This window comes from Prionailurus bengalensis, chromosome A2 (genome assembly GCF_016509475.1).
Source record: "Prionailurus bengalensis isolate Pbe53 chromosome A2, Fcat_Pben_1.1_paternal_pri, whole genome shotgun sequence".
NCBI lineage: Eukaryota > Metazoa > Chordata > Mammalia > Carnivora > Felidae > Prionailurus > Prionailurus bengalensis.
Genome location: NC_057348.1, coordinates 5,307,654 through 5,323,345, shown reverse-complemented (window position 1 = coordinate 5,323,345; position 15,692 = coordinate 5,307,654). Strand labels below are relative to the sequence as shown.

Here is a 15,692-nt window from a genome sequence, read left to right as displayed (position 1 = left end):
GAGGATGAGGCATTAGAGGTAGGAGAACCAGGTTGTTGTGTGTCCTAGACCCCAGTTAAGAGATACTGCAAGCCTGAAGCCTTGGGATACTAAGAAACCTGTGATCCCTGTGTCCAAATGACGGTGGGTTGAGGGGAGCCAGCATGAGTGTGGTTGACATTGACAAGTGTGGTAAGATGGGCACATCCTACAGGGAAGGTGGTGGAGGAGAAAGGGTCTGGAGTTGGCACTGGGTAATGACCTCAAGCTTTCTGTCCTTGACTCACATCTCTTTGATATCATCCCAGGAACTGTTCTCGCACCAGCATCACCATCACCTGGGAACCCTTAGAAATGCAGATTCTTGGCCCCACCCCAGACCTACTTGGCTTGAGGTCCAGAAATCTTGAGTGCTAACCACCCTCCAGATGATGGTGATACAACGGTGCCATTCGAGACACCTTTCTCTGTGGATAAAGGAGGGTGGAAGACACAGATGAGTGGAGACCATTCTTTGTGGCTGGTGGCCTTCATCCCCCATCTTCAAATTTCCTGTTTCATTTTGTTTTCAAAGGGGAAGCTCAAAAGAAACATGATGGCCGGGACTTCAGAGAAGAAAAGACAAGTCCATTTAGCTGAGTCCAAGCAGAGGTGTCGTGAAAGGGCTGCACTTCCTGTAAGGCAGACCAGCTGCATTTTTGAGAGGCCGGTCACAAGGATAACTTCTCATCCTGGCAGTGAGACCAGGTGCAATCAATGGGACAGAACCTTGGAGAAGCCCCAGCAAATCTGTGCATACAGGAGACTGCAGGGCCTCCAGGCCTGCAGCAGCGATGGGGAGATGTTAAGTACTTTGGACTTTACAAATACCTTACAGGTAGTTGCGCTGGGTGGTGTGGGTGGTGCTGGGTCTCTACCTGGCAGACCTGAGTTCTGCACAGCGCCATCTTCAGGTTGGGCAGGGACGGTCCCCGGGGTGGGTTTCTGTCCCCCACCACCCGTCTACAGACAACCGGTAACACTCGGAGATATCTGGAGACAGACTCAGAAAGTGAGAAAAGCAAGAGACAGGCTGGCTGAGGCCTTGGGGGCAGACAGGCTTGCCAGGGAGGCAGAGAGAGCCAGAAGCCAAGAGGGACGTTCTGACAACTAGAGGAAAAGTAGGAGAAGATTGTGTGAACGGGTCGAGTGGGGTGGCCCTGGGGAGGGTACTCGCCAGTGAGGCACGTTCCACTTTCTGTGGCATTGTCAACCCTGTTTCTCGCTCCCTACCACGGTGCTTTGTTATAGTAAGATGGCTCTTTATTAAACTCTTTTGGGACACAAAGACATGAAATAGTGGGTGGTTTGGTGGGTAAGAGATTGGATTTCATGTGATAAGAGAGAAGACAAAGCTTTGCCAGCAGGCTCAGTGCCTTTGCTCTGGATGAAACTTGTCTGCTTCACAGCATACGACATGCTGGAATGATCCAATAAACACTTCATTTTATTTATGGACAATTCATTCGGTCAACAAACGTTGTAATTATTTGTGCCGAACAAATACTTGGTGGAATATTACAGAAGTCAGAGGGGGAGACCTTCTCACTAGGGTCAGGAAGGAAAAGAAGGGTCCGGCATTTTCTGGACTTCCTTACACTTTTGATAGAGTAGTTTTGGCAGAGGCGGGGGAGGAAGGCTGATTTCAGAGGGCCAAGGACAGGAACACAAAAGGATAGAGAGTGAGAGGAGGCGGACAGGTATGTCTTGTGCCTCCTACCACGGGCTCTGGATTTAACTTAGTGAAAGTTCCCTCCCAGAGCCAGCAGCTTTGTGGTAGAGGCTCATTCTGGCACAGGACTGGGGCAGATCTGACTCTTCAGGATGAGCTAATCTTCTTATCCAATGTCCTGGGGTAGGAGGACATCTCATGGCCCCACCCTAGCCCAGTAGGATCCAGGCACAGGGCCCTTTATGGCACAGGAGTTGGAGCTGGAGTACACAGGGTCTTACCTGCCAGATATGGAGTTCTGGGAGTCAGAGTTGAGTGAGTTCACAGAGGAGGAGTGCCTGCCTGGGTTTGAGTCCACCTGGGAGGAAAGCACAGTAGGGGTGGGTGTGGGGGTTGGCAGGGAAAGACCTTCCCCCACTCATTAAAAATTTTTTTTTAATGTTTATTTTTTTTGAGATAGAAACAAAGTGAGAGCGGGGGAAGGCAGAGAGAGGGAGACACAATCCGAAGCAGGGTCCAGGCTCTGAGCTGTCAGCACAGAGCCCAACGCGGGGCTTGAACTCACGAACCGTGAGATCATGACCTGGGCCGAAGTCGGACACTTAATTTGTATTAATTAACTGCCCCCCCTCATTTGTATTCTGCATGTGTCTGTGTCTGGACATAATCTACTCTAGTCCCATCAACAGCTGATTTCTTCCCTCACTGAATCTTCCCATTTGTAAATTCTGTTAAATTGTTTTATCTTGATTTTAGTTGGGTTTTCTCCTCCATGCATTTAAATCATTCCCAGCCGGTTCCCAGATGTAGGCTATGATTCCAGGGAGTTATACTGAAAAATGAAGGTGTTCCATTTAACCCGGACCTGGCAGAATGGCTCTCACAAAGAAGGGTAGCGAGAAGGGCCATTCTGCCATCAAAGAGGCAGGGTCCAGAGAACACAGCAACATTCACAAGCACGTTCGTGGAGTGGGTTTCCAGAAGTGTGCCCCTCTGGCACTCAAAGAGATCTGGACATTTGCCACGAAGGAGATGGAAACCCCAGATGTGAGCTGAACAAAGCTGCCTGGGCCAAAGGAAGAAGGACTGTTCCATCCTGTATCTGTGTGTGGCGGTCCGGAATACATAACGAGGATGAAGATTCACCAGACCAGCTCTATATAGATGTTGGTTACCTGTGTACCTGTCACCACTCACAAAAATCTCCAGACAGTTAATATGGATGATGGTTAGTCAGTGATTGTCAAATAAAGGTGTAAAACTGCAAAAAAAAAAAAAAAGTGTTCAGATTGATAACTGGGGACCTGGAAAGTTTACATGATGGCATCGGGCATGGTCACTGATCTCCAGGACATCCGTGTGATAAGCCAGGTGATAATTAGGATTTTAAAGACAACGTACTATCAGCTTTTGATAGTTTGAGTGGGCGTAAATGGGGGAGTCCTACAGTCGATTCATGGTTTATCAACAGCAGAGAATCATTCCTTGCCTCTCCCAGCTCCTGGCGGTGCCTACAGTCTCCAGCTTCTGGCGATAGTATCACTCCAATCTCTGCCTGAATCTCTCACAGGGTCTCTGTTCCTCTATGTCTCTGTGTCTTCTCTTCCTAGAAGAACACCAGTCATTGCATATAGGGCCCACTCTAAATCCAGCCTGGGTGCAACGTGCTATCTGCCACTTCTGGAAGCTTTTTGGCCAGGCTAGGCTTCTTTTCTCCTTCCTTGGCTCTCTCCTCCCTGACCTCAGCTCCCTCTTTCTCTCCTTGTCACTTCTGGACTCTGTACGGCCACAGTTTCTCTCTGAGTTTTCACTGCTTTGGTTCAACCCTCTCTGTCTCATTCTGCCACACCACAGGCATGGCTCATACCATTTTGGTTTGTTGCGTTTCATTTTTTTCTTATTTCAAAGAGGTGAAGGATCTGTAATACTGAAAAGTATAAAACACAGAAGGAAATGGAAGAAGACATACATAAACCGAAAGATATCCTGTGTTCATAGATTATGAGATAGTTATTAAAGAGCCCGTTCTGCCCAAAGCCATCTACAGATTCAATGCAATTTCTATCCAAATCCCAATGGCATTTTTCACAGATAGAAAAAACAACTTTAAAATTCATATGGAACTACAAAATATCCCAAATAGCTAAAGCAATTCTGAGCAAAGAGAAAAAAAAAAAAAGCTGGAGGCATCACACTTTCTGATTTCAAATTGTATTAAAAAAAAAAAACTATAGTGTTCAAAGCATTATGGTACTGGCATAAAAACAGATACACCAATAGAACAGAGAGTCCCCAAATCAACCCATACATAGAGTCAACTAATTTTCAACAAAGTAAGAATGCACAGTGGGGAAAAGATGGTCTTGTCTTTTCTTTTTAAAAAAAAATTAGAGAGAGAGAGAGAGAGAGCGCAGGGGAGGGGCAGAGAAAGAGGGAGAGAGAGAATCCCAAGCAGGCTCTGTGCTGTCAGTGCAGAGCCTGATGCAGGGCTTGATCTCATGAGTTGTGAGACCATGACCTGAGCTGAAATCAAAAGTCGGATGCTTAACTGACTGAGCCACCCAGCGGCCCTTGAAATAACTATCTGGAGTGATATCTGAACTCCCATATTCACTGCAGCATTATTTTCCCAGTAGCCAAGGTATGCAAACAAAATAAATGTCCATTAACAGATGAATAAAGAAAATGTGATTATTATATAACCTATGTATATATACATATTTGTGAGTATTATTCACCCATGAGAAAGAAATATTTGCAACAACATGGATAAACCTGGAGGATATTATATTAAGTGAAATATAAAGAAAGGGTCATCACATGCACAACTTCAAGAGACCTTGCCAAGCTGTCCCACCCACTAGTTGTACATGATCGGATTGCTTCACAGCCTTAAAAGCACGCGGTATTGCTTTTGACACAAAAAGCAATTCTATTGACACAGAAAGACAGATGCTACAAGATCTCACTTTTATACGGAATCTCAAAAAAAAAGAGTCAAACATACAGTAACACAGAATACAGTCGAGTTTATCAGAGGCTGGGTGGTGGGGGGGAAAGGGAAGATTTGATTAAAAGGTACAATCTTTCAGTCATAAGATGAATACATTCTGGAGACCTAATGTACACCAAGGTGATTATAACTAATAATTATGTATTGTGCACTTGAAATTCACTTAGAGAGTAGATCTCAAGTGTTACCAAGAACATGATCGCTAAGTGAGGTGATGGACATATTAATTACTGGGGTAATAATTTCACAATGTAGATGTATATCAAATTATCATTATCAGACCCCCCCTCATACCTAGTCACCAGTTGGAGAATGAATAGATACTGTGGTTTCTGCAGCCAACATGCCTCCACACAGCCACAGGAATCTACAAATATAACTGCCAGAACAGTAGGGGGGGATCTTAGAAATCTAGTGTTGAATCACGCACTGGAGAGTCTATGCTGTGCCCTTGCCTGTAAATAAACATATAAATCGGTAAAATTAATCCGTGGTGCATCTTGCAACAATGGACAGCCTCGTGGGAGCAAGCATTACAGCTTGGTTCGCTGTTCACATCACAGTGTTTAAAATATTAAACATCACAGGGGCACCTGGGTGGCTCCGTCGGTTAGGCGTCTGACTTTGGCTCAGGGCTTGATCTCGCAGTTTGTGAGTTCAAGCCCCACATCGGGCTTTGCGCTGGTGGTGTGGAACCTGCTTGGGATTCTCCCCACCCCCACTCTGTGCCCCTTCCCCACTTGCTTTCTCCTTCTCTCTCTTTAAATAAATAAACTGCAACTTAAAAAAACATTAAACATCACAAATATAAATGAGTCGCTCAGAGCATTTTTTCCTGATACCCCTTTTTCCTCTCACAGTGCACGGAGAGATAATGTCTATCCAGAATTGTTATTCTCTTCCTTAAGCTGCCTCCTACTCTTAAGAGTCAATCACCCCATTTCACATTCTTGAATTCCTCGTGCCGCCCACCCCTGAAGTCACCCATCTCAAGGAGCTACTCACACCAGGTGATCCAGAAAGTAATTTAATCAGTTCTTTCTTCACGGATTGCCATGAATTCGCTGTTCTCCAACCTTAATGCTGTGGCTGTCACAATTAGTTGCATATTTATGTCGCCTAGGTAAATTTCAAAGTGCTGTTGCCTTCCACACCCCCTTCCCTTAATCTACAGATACAACTGATCCTGCCTGGGGTCCAGACACCAGTCCTTTCCAATTTTACCAGGTAATTCTAAGGTGCTGCAAAGTCTGAGCAACCCTGAAATGAGAGAAAAGTCCTTAATCTTGCGGTTAAAAAACACTTGGAGTTCTTACAAAATAAATTCTGCTGTCCTGGCCCCTCCCACAGCCATGGTGATACACTTGGTCTGGAATGTGTCCAGGGACTCATAGCATTACAAGCACCCCAGGTGTGTTTCACGTAAGTCAAGGTCCCGGACCACATTCCCCCAACACAGCTAGAGGAGTGGTTTCTCACCCTTTAGACCCTTGGGGATTTGTAAATCTCCCGTGGACCAGGCTGCATCCCACATCATCAGAGAAGTGCTGGGACCGGACCCAGCCATCAGTAGTTGTAAACTCTCCAGGTGCTTCCAATGAACATCCAGGCTGAGAACAATTAAAGCAGATCGTCTGATGTTAATCACAATTAAAATGTGGTGATGCCACATGATGACTTCGGATCCCTCCATTTCCTCTGAGGTACTGGTAACAGCAGTGGACTCTAAGCGTGAGAGGACGTATACCCAGGTTTGGGGCCAGCTTTTGGAAGGAAGAACAATTTTGGATAACAGGCTCAGCCATCAGAAAGTAAGTGCTGTGAGGGCGGGGCACGGTAGATAGTCCCCTTCGTGAAGAGAGAGTAAAGGGATCTCTGAGAAAATCTCCGAGGTAGGTGGGTTCCTGGGGCTCTCCACTCTAGTTATGTTTCCACTGGCCACTCACTGCCCCAGGATACTCACTGCCTTGAGGCCAAATTCTCTGGATTATCCTGACCAGCAGAAATGCTGTCTAAGAATTCCCACCCGCCTGTGGGCTCTTTTGTCTCAGGTCAAAGTGGAGAGTCTCTCACAGGGTGGCTCCTCCCGTGCTCCCTCCCCCTTCAAGCTGCCTGAGGTCAGAGAGAGGAAGTCTCTCTTCACTTCCATTCTTCCTGGTTGAAGACAGCCTTTGCAACCTGTTACATCTTGGGATGGCCCCATGAGGAACTGCTTCCCAATGCTGTTTGGTAAAGCTGACAAGGCGAGCCAGATCTGTGCTTGTTACAGAAAGGAGTTTCATTTTTGCCTTTGGTATTAAGTGGTAATCAGCGTATCTGAAGTTGAGAAGGGGATGGTCACAGTGTTGGTGCTTTTGTTTGCATCTTTAAGGAAACCGGTTTGCATCACGCAGCGTGATTAGTACCGGCTGGAGGTGGAGAGACCCACGAGGTCAGTGCTGGGTCAGTGTGGGAAGGATGGTCCATGTGTGAGCCAGGGGAGAGGTTGGAACCATTGGCAATTGTTCCGGGATCCACAGACTAGGCTTACTCATACTGCTGAATTTAGGGGTCTGTAAAGGTCAAATAACAGTTTCTATGGAATACTTGCTAATAACTCTTTATTGTTTTAAAAATCTAAATTTACATTTAATATATGAAAAATGGCTACAACCTTAAAAATGTCACTCAGAATACATAATGGCACCTCAAGAGTGAAAATGTTGTAAATCAGTTTAAAAAGCACTATCAGCTATTGGGATATCTTGGGTAATGAAATTGTGTTAATAATTATGTCAGGACAACTGGAATGAGATGAGATTTAGGGCTGCCTTTCTGAAAATAATCTGAGGAAGGCAGAAATTAAGGGCTTAAAAAGAAAGTGCTCTGATTAGATTTGCATTTTAAATGGATTATTGTGGCTAGAAACATAATTGGATTACAGGGAAGGGACATTGGATTAAATCTTAGCAGTTAATTAATACAGGGCAGTAGACCACTCTGAAGATTATATCGTTGTGTAATTAGAGGTAAGTGACTTTCTTTGAAATGTTTTGTAATTAACTGTAGAGTTGGAATCATTTATGCTTCAATAAATCACGTGAGCACCTACTAATACAAAGCAATATTTGAATACCTCTATGTAAAACATTTAAAGCCCACACTAGTCTTCTCTTCAAGGTGCATCTAATTTAGTGAGAAAAAGTGTGAAAGAGATCATCATATACATATAAGTAAAAAAAATGCACAAAAATCAGGGGAAAATGTAGTATTATAATTTTGATTGTTGGGTCAAGAAAGGACACCCTGTGGAAATAATATCTTCTCTGAGATCTGAGAGATGATAAGCAATTATGGGACAGTGAGAATCTTTTGGTGAATTCAGGATGGTGAATGGCTCATCGGTATGAATGTGAGGTGGCTGGGTGTCGAGAAGGATGCTCACATTTAGACAGGGGATCAGTACCAACAAGTGAATTTGGAAACAATGGGGGAGAACTGAGTTACCCAGGAAGGTGTTCATTCAACTTGGAACCTGGTCACTGAATTGAATGTCATGGACACTGATGGGGTGAATGAATGGGCAGGTGGATATTTGGGTCCCCAGGTTGAAGTCAGGTTTTGCTTTTGTTGCCTGAGCTTTGACGTCCTTTCCAAAATGTCATTGACAAAACCAATGTCAAGGAAAATTTTCTGTTTTCTTTTTTAAAAAGTTTTTATTGAGATATAATTGACACATATTAGTTTTAGGTGTACTCCATGATACAATATTTATATACATTGCAAAATGATCACCCCAATAAGTCTAGTTAACATCTAATATTGGGGCACCTGGGTGGCTCTGTGGGTTAAGCATCTGACTCTTTAAAAAAAAAAAATTTTAATGTTTATTTATTTCTGAGACAGAGAAAGACAGAGCATGAGTGGGGGAGGGGCAGAGAGAGAGGGGGACACAGAATCTGAACCAGGCTCCAGGCTCCGAGCTATCAGCACAGAGCCCAACGCGGGGTGGGGCTGGAGCTCACAAACTGGGAGATCACGACCTGAGCTCAACCGGCTGAGCCACCTAGGTGCCCCATAAGCATCTGACTCGATCTCATGGTTCCTGCCCTCAGGCTCTGGGCTGACAGCTGGAGCCTGCTTGGGATTTTGTCTCTTCCTCTCTCTCTGCCCCTCCCCCCACTCACACTTCCTCTTAAAAATTTTTTTTTAATGCTTATTTCTCAGAGAGAGAAAGCGCACACACGAGTGGGGCAAGGGGCTGAGAGAGAGGGAGACCCAGAATCTGAAGCAGGCTCCAGGCTCTGAGCTGTCAGCACAGAGCTTAACGCGGGGCTCAAACCCACAAACCAGGGGATCATGACCTGAGTCGAAGTCCGATGCTTAATCGACTGAGCTACTCAGGCACCCTATATCTCTGTCTTTATCTTTAAAAAAAAATTTTTTTTTTAAATGTTTGTTTATTTTTGAGACAGAGCATGAGCGGGGGAGGGGCAGAAAGAATCTCTCTGTTTTTAAATAAACTTAAAAAAGTCGAATACCACAAAGTTACACTTTTTTTCTTGTGGTGAGATTTCTTCTTAGCAGCTTTCAAATACACAATATAGTATTGTTAACTATAGTCACCATGCTGAACATTTCATCCTGTGACTTATTTTATAACTGGAAGTTTGTACCTTTTGACCACCAGTATTCGTTTCCCTCCCCCTCCTGAGGCCATATGGTATTTCACTTTCTCCGTCTGACTTATTTCATTTAGCATAATGTACTCAAAGTCCATCTATGTTGTCACAAGTGGCAAGATTTTCTTTTGTTTATGTCTTTAGGTTTATTTTTGAGTGAGAACTTGAGCAGGGGAGGGGCAGAGAGGAGGGAGAGAAAGAATCCCACGCAGGATCTGCACTGTTCTCACAGACCTGGACCTGGGGCTTGATTGAACCCACAGACTGTGAGATCATGACTTAAGCCAAAGTCAAGAGCTGGATGCCAAACTGGCTGAGCCACCCAGGTGCCACAACATTTCCTTTTTGAAATGGCTGAAAAATAGTCTGTTATCTCTTGACCAGTTGATGGATCTATGCCACATTTTCTCTATCCATTCATCCATCCATGGACTAGATTGCTTTCCATGTCTTGGCTATTGTAAATTTCCATTTTCTGCTAAGAGTTTTATAATTTGGTACTGATACTCAATTCTTTAATCCATTTTGACTTAATTTTTGTTAGTGGTGGGTTTGTTGTTTTATTTTATTCATTTATTTATTTTTTAAAATATGATTTATTGTCAAGTTAGTTTCCATACAACGCCCAGTGCTCATCCCAACAAGTGCCCTCCTCAATGCCCATCACCCACTTTCCCCTCTCCCCGAACCCTCATCAACCCTCAGTTTGTTCTCAGTATTTAAGAGTCTCCTATGGTTTGCCTCCCTCCCTCTCTCTAACTTTTCTTTCCTCTTCCCCTCCCCCAAGGTCTTCTGTTAAGTTTCTCAAGATCCACATAAGAATGAAAACATATGGTATCTGGCTTTCTCTGCCTGACTTATTTCACTTAGCATAATACCCTCCAGTTCCATCTACGTTGCTGCAAATGCCCAGATTTCATTCTCTCTCATTGCCAAGTAGTATTCCATTGTATATATAACCCACATCTTCTTTATCCATTCATCAGCTGATGGACATTTAGGCTCTTTCCATAATTTGGCTATTGTTGAAAGTGCTGCTATAAACATTGGGGTATAGGTGCTCCTCTGCATCAGCACTCCTGTATCCTTTGGATAAATTCCTAGCAGTGCTATCGCTGGGTCATAGGGTAGATCTATTTTTAATTTTTTGAGGAACCTCCACACTGTTTTCCAGAGTGGCTGCATGAGTTTGCGTTCCCACCAACAGTGCAAGAGGGTTCCCATTTCTCTACATCCTTGCCAGCATCTATAGCCTCCTGATTTGTTCATTTTAGCCACTCTGACCAGAGTGAGGTGGTATCTCAGTGTGGTTTTGATTTGTATTTCCCTGGTGAGGAGTGATGTTGAGCATCTTTTCATGTGTCTGTGGGCCATCTAGATGCCTTCTTTGGAAAAGTGTCTATTCATGTCTTCTGCCCATTTATTCACTGGATTATTTGTTTTTTGGGTGTAGAGTTTGGTGAGCTCTTTATAAATTTTGGATACTAGCCATTTATGTGATATGTCATGTGCAAATAACTTTTCCTATTCCATCAGTTGCCTTTTAGTTTTGTTGATTGTTTCCTTTGCAGTACAGAAGCTTTTCGTCTTCATGAGGTCCCAATAGTTCGTTTTTGCTTTTAATTCCCTTGCCTTTGGAGATGTGTCAAGTAAGAAATTGCTGAGGCTGAGGTCAAAGAGGTTTCTTCCTGCTTTCTCCTCTAGGGTTTTGATGGTTTCCTGTCTCACATTCAGGTCCTTCATCCATTTTGAGTTTATTTTTGTGAATGGTGTAAGAAAGTGATCTAGTTTCATTCTGCTGCATGTTGCTGTCCAGTTCTCCCAGCACCATTTGTTCAAGAGACTGTCTTTTTTCGATTGGATATTCTTTCCTGCTTTGTCAAAGATTAGTTGGTCATACTTTTGTGGGTTCAATTCTGGAGTCTCTATTCCATTGGTCTATGTGTCTGTTTTTGTGCCAATACCATGCTGTCCTGGTGATTACAGCTTTGTAGTAGAGGCTAAAGTCTGGGATTGTGATGCCTCCTGCTTTGGTCTTCTTCAACATTACTTTGGCTATTTGGGGCCTTTTGTGGTTCCATATGAATTTTAGGATTGCTTGTTCTAGCTTTGAGAAGAATGCTGGTGCAATTTTGATTGGGATTGCATTGAATGTGTAGATAGCTTTGGGTAGTATTGACATTTTAACAATATTTATTCTTCCAATCCATGATCATGGAATGTTTTTCCATTTCTTTGTAACTTCTTCAATTTCCTTCATAAGCTTTCTATAGTTTTCAGCATACAGATCTTTTACATCTTTGGTTATATTTATTTCTAGGTATTTTATGGTTCTTGGTACCATTGTGAATGGGATCAGTTTCTTTATTTCTCTTTCTGTTGCTTCATTATTGGTGTATAAGAATGCAACTGATTTCTGTATATTGATTTTTGTATATTGCGACTTTGCTGAATTCATGTATCAGTTCTAGCAGACTTTTGGTGGAGTCGGTTTGGTTTTCCATGTAGAGTATCATGTTGTCTGCAAAAAGTGAAAGTTTGACTTCATTTTTGACAATTTTGATGCCTCTTGTTTCATTTTGTTGTCTGATTGCTGATGCTAGAACTTCCAACATTATGTTAAACAACAGCGGTGAGAGTGGACATTCCTGTCGTGTTTCTGATCTCAGGGAGAGAGCTCTCAGTTTTTCCCTGTTGATGATGTTAGCTGTGGGCTTTTCATAAATGGCTTTTATGATGTTAAGTATGTTCCTTCTATCCCAGCTTTCTCAAGGGTTTTTATTAAGAAAGGATGCTGAATTTTGTCAAATGCTTTTTCTGCATCGATTGAGAGGATCATATGGTTCTTATCTTTTCTTTTATTAATGTGATGTATCACATTGATTGATTTGTGAATGTTGAACCAGCTCTGCAGCCCAGGAATGAATACCACTTGATCATGAATAATTCTTTTTATATGTTGTTGAATTCGATTTGCTAGTATCTTGTTGAGAATTTTTGCATCCATATTCATCAGGAATATTGGCCTGTAGTTCTCTTTTTTTACTGGGTCTCTGTCTGGTTTAGGAATCAAAGTAATGCTGGCTTCATAGAATGAGTCTGGAAGTTGTCCTTCCCTTTCTATTTCTTGGAACAGCTTGAGAAGGATACGTATTAACTCTGCTTTAAATATCTGGTAGAATTACCCTGGGAAGCCATCTGGTCCTGGACTCTTATTTGTTGGGAGATTTTTAATGACTGATTCAATTTCATCACTAGTTATGGGTCTGTTCAAATTTTCTATTCCCAGTTGTTTTGGTATTGTGTGGGTGTTTAGGAATTTGTCCATTTCTTTCAGGTTGTCCAGTTTGTTGGCATATAATTTTTCATAGTATTCCCTGATAATTGCTTGTATTTCTGAGGGATTGTTTGTAATAAATCATTTCCTTTGTGATTTTACTTTTTGGGTCCTTTCTCTTTTCTTTTTGAGAAGCCAGGCTAGAGGTTTATCAGTTTTGTTTATTTTTTCAAAAAACCAACTCTTGGTTTCATTGATCTGCTCTACTGCTTTTTTGGATTCTATATTGTTTATTTCTGCTCTGATCTTTATTATTTGTTTTCTTCTGCTGGGTTTGGGGTGTCTTTGCTGTTCTGCTTCTATTTCATTTAGGTTTGTTGTTAGATTTTGTATTGGGGATTTTTCTTGTTTCTTGAGACAGGCCTGGATTGCAATGTATTTTCCTCTTAGGACTGCCTTTGCTGCATCCCAAAGCATTTGGATTGTTGTATTTTCATTTTCATATTTATTTCTTCTCTAATTGCCTGGTTGACCCATTCATTCTTCAGTAGGATGTTCATTAACCTCCATGCTTTTGGAGGTTTTCCAGACTTTTTCCTGTGGTTGATTTCAAGTTTCATAGCCTTGTGATCTGAAAGTGTGCATGGTATGATCTCAATTCTTTTATATTTATTGAGGGCTGTATTGTGACCCAGTATATGATCTATCTTGGAGAATGTTCCATGTGCACTCAAGAAGAAAGCATATTCCATTGCTTTGGGATGCAGAGTTCTAAATATATCTCTCAAGTCCATCTGGTCCAATGTATCATTCAGGGCCATTCTTTCTTTACTGATTCTCTGTCTAGGTGATCTGCCCATTTTTGTAAGTGGGTATTAAAGTCCCCTGCAATTACCACATTCTTATCTATTAGGTTGCTTATGTTTGCGATGAATTGTTTTATATATTTGGGTGCCTCCAAATTCAGTGCATAGACATTTATAATTTTTAGCTCTTCCTGTTGGATAGACCCTGTAATTATCATGTAATTCCCTTCTTCATTTCTTGTTACAGCCTTTACATTAAAGTCTAGTTTGTCTGATATAAGTATAGCTACTCCAGCTTTCTTTTGAGTTCCAGTAGCATGATAGATAGTTCTCCATCCCCTCACTTTCAATCTGAAGGTGTCCTCAGGTCTAAAATGAGTCTCTTGTAGACAGCAAATAGATGGTTGTCATTTTTTATCCATTCTGATACCCTATGTCTTTTGGTTGGAGCATTTAGTCCATTTACATTGTGTTGTTATTGAAAGATATGGGTTTAGAGTCATTGTTTTATCTGTAGGCTTCATGCTTGTAGCGGTGTCTCTGGTATTTTGTGGTCCTTGCAACATTTCACTCACAGAGTCCCCCTTAGGATCTCTTATAGGGCTGGTTTAGTGGTGATGAATTCCTTCAGTTTTTGTTTGTTGGGGAAAACCTTTATCTCTCCTTCTATTCTGAATGACAGACTTGCTGGATAAAGGATTCTTGGTTGCATATTTTTTCTGTTCATCACATTGAAGATTTCCTGCCAATCCTTTCTGGCTTGCCAAGTTTCAGTAGATAGGTGTGCTACTACCCTTATGTGTCTGTCTACCTTTGTATGTTAGAGCCTGTTTATCCCTAGCTGCTTTCAGAATTCTCTCTTTATCCTTGTGTTTTTCCAGTTTCACTATGATATGTCATGCAGAAGACCAATTCAAGTTATGTCTGAAGGGAGTTCTCTGTGCCACTTGGATTTCAATGCCTGTTTCCTTCCCCAGATCAGGAAGGAAATTCTCAGCTACGATATGTTCAAGTACACCTTCGGCCCCTCTCTCTCTCTCTCTCCCTCTTCTGGAATTCCTATGATATGGATATTGTTCCATGTGATTGCATCACTTAGTTCTCTAATTCTTCCCTCATACTCCTGGATTTTTTCTCTCTCTTCTCAGCTTCCTCTTTTTCCATACTTTTATCTTCTAATTCCCCTATTCTCCCCTCCACCTCTTCAATCTGTGCAGTGGCTGCCTCCATTTTATTTTGCACCTCATTTATAGCATTTCTTTTTTTTTTTTCAACGTTTTATTTTATTTTTGGGACAGAGAGAGACAGAGCATGAACAGGGGAGGGGCAGAGAGAGAGGGAGACACAGAATCGGAAACTGGCTCCAGGCTCTGAGCCATCAGCCCAGAGCCTGACGTGGGGCTCGAACTCCCGGACTGTGAGATCGTGACCTGGCTGAAGTCGGATGCTTAACCGACTGTGCCACCCAGGCGCCCCAGCATTTCTTAATTCATCATGATATATTTTAGTCCCTTGATCTCTGTAGCAATAGATTCTCTGCTGTCTTCTATGCTTTTTTCAAGCCCAGTGATTAATTTTATGATTCTTCTAAATTATTGTTCAGTTATGTTGCTTATATCTGTTTTGATTAATTCTTTAGCTGTCGCTACTTCCTGGAATTTCTTTTGAGGAAAATTCTTCTGTTTGATCATTTTGGCTAGTTTTCTGTCCCTTATGTTGTGTGCTCTGCACCTGTGAGCACTGCTATATTAAAGGGGGGATGGTCCTACACTGTCCAGGGCCTGGCCATTCAAGAGGTGTTTTTTGGAAAGTGTTACTTGCTCTCTGTTGTTGTGACTTTGGTTATTTTATTTTCCTACTCATAGTGATGTTTTGGACTCTCCACCAGGTTTGCTTTGGTTTGTTCCCTGGAGTAGCCCTGGAAAGGAAAACATACAGACAAACAGGAAACAAAGACACACAAACAAACAAAAAGAAAAAATGAAAAACTAAAGACAATCCAAAAGCAAAAAATCAGAAACACTAGCTACAAGTAAAGAAGAAGAAATGACAGGGGTGGGGAAGAAGAAAAAATAAACATTGACCAGGCAGAGAGACTAAAAGTCTTAATCCAGAGAGACAGAAAGGAAAATAAGGAAGGAGGTGGGGGAAAAAGAAACAAAGATAAAGTTATGCAGACAGAGAAACTATACTGGTTGATTATTCCAGAGAGAGAGAATGGAATGTAAAGAAGGGGGTGTAGAAC

The 15,692-nt window shown here is 42.3% G+C and overlaps 1 pseudogene; it reads left to right on the top strand.

The window, feature by feature from the left end:
* Positions 1 to 2,563: 2,563 nt before the first annotated feature.
* On the top strand, positions 2,564 to 2,960 carry LOC122486352 (annotated as a pseudogene).
* The last annotated feature ends 12,732 nt before the right edge of the window (positions 2,961 to 15,692 follow it).